The sequence below is a fragment of the Haematobia irritans genome, chromosome 2 (assembly GCF_050003625.1).
Source record: "Haematobia irritans isolate KBUSLIRL chromosome 2, ASM5000362v1, whole genome shotgun sequence".
In the NCBI taxonomy this organism is placed as follows: Eukaryota; Metazoa; Arthropoda; class Insecta; order Diptera; family Muscidae; genus Haematobia; species Haematobia irritans.
Window position 1 is genome coordinate 110,753,761 of NC_134398.1, and position 6,804 is coordinate 110,760,564.

Consider the following 6,804-nt stretch of genomic DNA (forward strand, 5'->3'; position numbering starts at 1 on the left):
CATACCTTGATAATTCACCATGGTTTTGTTTATTTGCAGTGCGCAGTCATTCCACTCAATTGCGCAGTCAAGTGACTCAATTTATTTTTGGAAAACGAGAATAACCGTATAAATTAGTCAATTTGCATTACAAAAAAGGTGTGGATGAATAGTATTTTATAAACTTTCACAATATTTGGTGTTTCAACGAGAGAACAAAGGAAAGAAAACAAATTAAAGCCAAATTAAAAAATCACTCAGTTGCAGACGAAAAAGAGCCATCTACGATGTGCAGACAATCTACAGCGCTGTAAATTCACTTGAGATGTCTATACCTTCCTTGGTCTATGCTACAGTACAAAAACATAAATATTGCGACATCTGTCAAACTTTAAACTACTCAGAAAGTTTTGTCAAAATCGGTGCAGTACTTTTTGAGTTATTCGTATACAAAATATGTAACACGATACTTATCAGTCTTGCTTTGTATATTTTCATACATCTTTACGTTGCACACTGAGTTAGCGTTAGTTATTTATCTGTCAGCGGGGAAATAATAAAGGAAATAGATATGGTTTTGAAATACCTCCATGATAATTGCCAGATGATGGTTGCGGAAATCCGGGACATTGCTCCGTACATTCCGGGATTTATTGGGACAAGTAAAACAGTCACATTTTTCGAAAATATTTGCCCATATTTTATCACTTGGTAAATTTGCATATACGCCATTGCGTAGCCATTGTCTGCAGTCTTTGAAATTCCTAAATTAGTTGGAACCTCTGAAACTCATATTTACTGGCATATTATTTTCGGTTTTGGCAAACAAACTTAATCTCTGCGATAACAATCGCTGCCTCTTTTGTAGTGCCTTTCGATACTGGGAATTTGGATGTCGCCATGGACATGGTATAGGTATATTTCGCATCCGAGTTGGGGATTGTTATAGTGTCACTAAAGAGTCTATGGTAGTGATAGGGATAAAGTCGAACTTTGAAATGTTGGAAAATGTTGCATTTCGCAGAAAAACTTGAATTTGAAATAAAATTAGACATTTGCGTTATTTTTTTATATTTATTTCTCAAGTGATAGCTGATGATTCGAAAGACAGTAGTAAGTTCGGCCGGGACGAATCTTAAATACCCAACACCATGAATCACATATAAAAGTTCCCTTTGAAAACTCTTCGTCGTAGCGAGTTACTTGATAATATATAGAAATGATTAAAGAACACCTTGATTTAAAATCTAAAATCTTTAAATTTTTACCCCCATTATTCAAATGGTTAGAAGAAGTAAATTTTACTTTCAGTTTCAAGCAATTTTCATGATCAGTGCGCCTTCTATATCCTCAAGAAGTGAAATCGGTCTATATGGAGGCCTTACCAAATGGAGCAATAAAAACTAAATTCGTTACAATTTCGTTTAAATTCGTTACAATTTACGATAAAAACTACGGTTTATATAAGCCCAAGGAGTAAAATCGGGAAATCAGTCTACATGGGTGCTATGCCAAAAACATGCACCGATACACGATAAACGGTATGTATCCATTACCGTTTGGTATTAATAAATTGATTCACGTTACCTTTTAATTTTGGTACCACTTTGTATCAAATAATTTACATCCGGTATTACTATGGTATTAACTATCACAACGCCGTAACACATGATATGTAGACGTTGCGACCAATTGTAATTGGTCGCCTTGGTAGTTTCATGCGGCTTGTAAATAACAATATTTTGGGATAAGATGACGAAAATTAAATGAATTCAGTGAATATAGCGAAGTATAGGTAAGTATAATATTTTTCAGCATTATTTATGTTTTCTAATTCGATCATCCTTTAATTAGATGCACAACTGACATACAAAAACCTTCCAAATACAACAACAGACGACTTGGAGGATGCAATGCCTGAATTGCGACATGGAGCTGAAATGGGAGAAAAACTTTGCATGGGGATATGACTTGAGGGATGCAGTGCCTGAATCGCGACATGGAGTTGAATTGGGAGAAAAACTTTGCATGGAGAAATGATTAGGGTTTTGTATGAATGTTATGTATTAAATGAAGTACGTAACAAAGACATTTTACGTGTGTTTTATTAAACTAAATATTATTAAACCAATACCATTTAGGTATTATTTCGTAATACCGCACTATTTATACATCAATACCTTTATGGTATATATAATAGTACCGCTTAGGTATTATTTTCAATACCATATTTGTACTTTCATAATACCGAATGGTACTTTCATGCTTTGCGTACCGAATTTAAATTTCGAGCAAATTGGATAAAAACTACGGCTTCTAGAAGCTGAAGAAGTAAAATCGGAAGATCGGGTTATATGGGGGCTATAGCAAACCATAGACCGATACACTCCATTTTCGACACACCTATTTATAGTTCTAAAATAAATCTAGATTTCCAAATTAAGGCCAATCGGATAGAAAATTGGGTTTATAGAAGCCCAAGACCCCAAATTGGGGGGTTTATATTATACCTGCATATAATAATTTATATTTCCTTTACTCTAAGAAATAAGTTTTTACCCACACCTACTTAATTCATTAATTAAAGTTTGTTGGAACAGAACCCCGATGCAGCGATCGCTTCATATTGGAGAAGAACCAAAGTAAGTTGCTATGTTCCTATTTTAACTAAATTTCCACTGCACACTTTTAAATACTCACCTTTCATTACGATACTATTACAATTAACTAGCGAATATTTTCGCTAATCTTTGTCTTTCTAATAATATAAGTACCACCAGTACCCAATATTACCTACACTGTTCATCCATATTTAATTTTATTGTAAATAAATCCAGCTAATTATGAATTACTAAATTAATACATTATTTTGACGAAACTTAAGTGTTGTACTGTGGGTCCTTAAACCGTGCGAATATTTTCGCTAGTCCTCCTTGTCGCTTGTTCTCAAATTTCATGATTTCCTTTCTCAAACTATCCTTCTTTTATAGTTATGTAATAGGCCATCGAAAGACCCCTCCACTATCCCTGAGCAAGGCCGGAAACTTCAAGATGGCGGGATCGTTACAATATGTGGGCTATACCACCACATGGACCGATATAGCCCATCTACGAACTTCACCTGTCTCCAAACAAAAAACGAATCTGTGCCAAATCGCACGACGACAGCTCCAATATTGAAAGCTGTAGCGTGATTATAACAGACAGACGGAAATTATTATATCGTCTTAGAATTTCTCCCCGATCAAGAAATTCGATGTGTTACAAACGGAATGACAAACTTATTATACCATTCTATCGTGGTGGGTATAGAAAGTATGAAAATCCAAAACCAAAAATATTTTTAAAAGCGATTTAATTTCAAGCCGTTTTATTTTCTAAGAAATAAAAAAATTAAAACATATGCCTTGAGTAATTGAAATTCCGGGAGTTTTGGCAAATTTTGCGAAAGATTCGGGATACTTCCTGGAGACGGAATTCCGGGACAATCCAGGCGAATCTCGGCCATCTGACAAGCGTACTCTCAATACAAACACAACGAACAATAATTTTCATAATTTTTGTGTGACTATTTTTCTTGTCGCCCTTTTTCATTTCTCCGAAAATGCAATTTAATGTGTAGACTTAAGCATATCAAATTTTTGGGGAGCATTCCAGACCAGAGAATGAAGCCGACCCATTTTTATCGGCAGCGACTAACACCAAATTGTTTGCCTCCAGCGGCGGCGGCTTGACGGCTAAGTCGATATAAATATGTCTCTATGGCATCGGATAATTATCCATTATAAAATCAATCTGAAGTTATTCAATCAATCAAATTTACATTTCATTCAAATTTTCTGCTGATTTAAACCGATATTTTTGATTAATTGGCGGCTAAACTTGAGTCGAGAAGAGTCGACATATTCGGCGGCGTCGTCTACTGGCAAAAAAACGGTCGACGGCGACTGAAATCGGCGGCTTCATTCTCTTTTCCAGAAGCATTTCCACAATGAATACACTCATACAAGTACATTTCTCGACTACAAAAAATGGAAACGGAGTAAGCGCCAATTATTTGCTTAACTGCCTGTTTCTGTATATCGAATAATGTATTAAAAACTTGAGCACCAAACATATATCTTTTAGACCAAAACATATAAAATCATTATTGTGTTTTTTTTAGTTCAGCTTAAAACTATGCGTTGACTAAACTACTTAACCAACAGAAGAAAATAATCTTTGTCAAACGTATTTGTCCTTTAGACTGCCAGATGGCAGAATGGATGGCCGTTTCGGAATTACCTCATTCCTAATTAAAAACAAGTAAGTAAAGTCTAAATTCAGGCGAAGCCGACTATATTATACCCTTCACCACTATGTAGACTCTCTACTACTTCAAATTTGCTGGGACCTATATAAAGGTTTGCATTTCCAGATACAAATACTTTTAATGGAGACAATTTTCTGTACTTTTACAAAAACTCTAGAATTACAATTTAAATCGCCCTGGGATGAAACACAATGTTAGTAAAAAACATATGCACTAACTTATAATACCCTGTTCCACAGTGTGGAGCAGGGTATAAAAATATGGGAAATATGAAGCGAGAGAAATTTTAATGCAATTGTACAAAAGAGCATTTATGATTTATCAGATGATACATATGTATTCAAGATATTGGACAATTTTAGTTATATTTACAATTTTTGCTACTTAGCAGTGGCGATTTTACAAGGATATTGGTTAGATCCCGCTAAGATATATGGTCAAGTGTGGGTTGTGATATATTATTTGGACAAGTTGGGCGACTTGGAGCCTTATTTAAAACTCATTCGTTCTGTGAAAATTCTGACATTACAGTGTTTAGGATATGACTAAGATATGGGGAAATCATCACAGAATTTTGTGTCAAGTGTGGGAATTTTATATATATATATATGGGAGCTATATCTAAATCTGAACCGATTTCAACCAAATTTGGCACATTTACCGATATTATTAAACGTACTCATTGTGCAAAATTTGAAGCAATTCTGGGCAAAACTCTGGCCCTGGGCAAACTGGGGCCATATAAGTCCAAATCGGACGAAAGATATATATGGGAGCTATATCTAAATCTGAACCGATTTTAACCAAATTTGGCAACCATACCGACACCGTTAAATGTACCTCTCGTGCAAAATTTGAAGCAAGTCAGGGCAAAACTCTATCTTTTGAGGCCATATAAATGCAAATCGGACGAAAGCTATATGTGTGAGCTTTATCTAAATCTGAAACGATTTCAATCAAATTTAGCAAGCATTGGTAGAATGTCAATTCTACTCTCTGTGCAAAATTTCACGAAAATCGGTAGTAAACTTTGGCCTCTGTTGTCATATGAGTCTAAAGCGGACGAAGGATATATATGGGAGCTATATCTAAATCTGAACCGATTTGGATAATATTTTGCAAGTTTTTCGAGACTCATAAAATATTAGTATGTTCGGAATTTGAAGAACATCGGTTGATAAACACGCCAATTATAACCAGATCGGGGATAAATATATATGACAGCTATGTCTGAATCTGAACCGATTTTTTCCAAAATCAATAGCGATCGTCTTTGTTCCCCAAAACGACCCTGTGCCAAATTTGAGGACGATTGGACTTAAACTGCGACCTGAACTTTGCGCACAAAAATACATGAACAGACAGACGGACATCGCTAAATCGACTCAGAATTTAATTCTAAGACGATCAGTATACTAAACGATGGGTCTCAGACTTGTCCTTCTTGGCGTCACATACAAATGCACAAACTTATTATATCCTGTACCACAGTAGTGGTGAATGGTATAAAGAGTATTTTTTTACTATGAAGTGTCAATTATAATTTGGATATTTAAACTGAAATTATTTGCTCGTGAATAAAGGGTGATACGGTCAAAATTTGGTCAACGGAAAACGCGTGTAAATCGGTGAAATCGTTTATTTAAAAAATCAAATTAAATTTCTTTTTCAAGTTCAATTAGTATAAAATTCAGGAAAAATATTCAGTTAGGCTTTCGCTTTTCCAAATCCGAATTGCCGGGCCTCACGCTTGACACCTGCCATCAGATTTTGTACAGCCACCTTGTCCACCTTCTTCGCCGCAGAAAGCCAGTTTGCCTTGAACTGCTGCTCGTCCTTAGCAGTTTTTTGGTCTTCTTTAGGTTCCGTTTGACAATAGCCCAGTATTTCTCAATTGGGCGGAGCTCTGGCGTGTTGGGAGGGTTCTTGTCCTTGGGAAACACCTGCACGTTGTTGGCGGCGTACCACTCCATGGCCTTTTTACTGTAACTTTTAGCGATTTTGCCAGCTTTGCGTGCGAGTAGCTCGGATTTTCGCGATGCGCGAGCAAAATTTTGATACGCTGCTTTTCTTGCTTGGACGGCATTTTGACAACTGAAGAGTGAATTCCAAAATCAAAATAGCAGCAACATTCTACACACACACCTTCAAAATGAGGAGTGTTCAGGTTTTTTAAATGCAAAATTGAAAGAAATACGTCAAGTTTATATTGACCAAATTTTGACCGTATTACCCTTTATTTTTTGCTCCAAAAAGAAAATGAAAATTTTAGAAAATGAAATCTGAATCCAAATTTCAATTTTATGTAACCTTGATTTAAAACTTGATTACTCTGTGAAAAGTGACTCAATTTAAAAAAAAAAGCCTTGTCTTTGGCATGGAATCAATGCCAAAATTCTTGAGCGAAGGTCAAAAACTTTAGGTTTGAGTTTAGAAGAACTCTTCAGTCAATGATCAGCTTTCGATGCAATCGGATGTTCTGCGCATTGTTTGATAAACTGAGTTCGTTTATT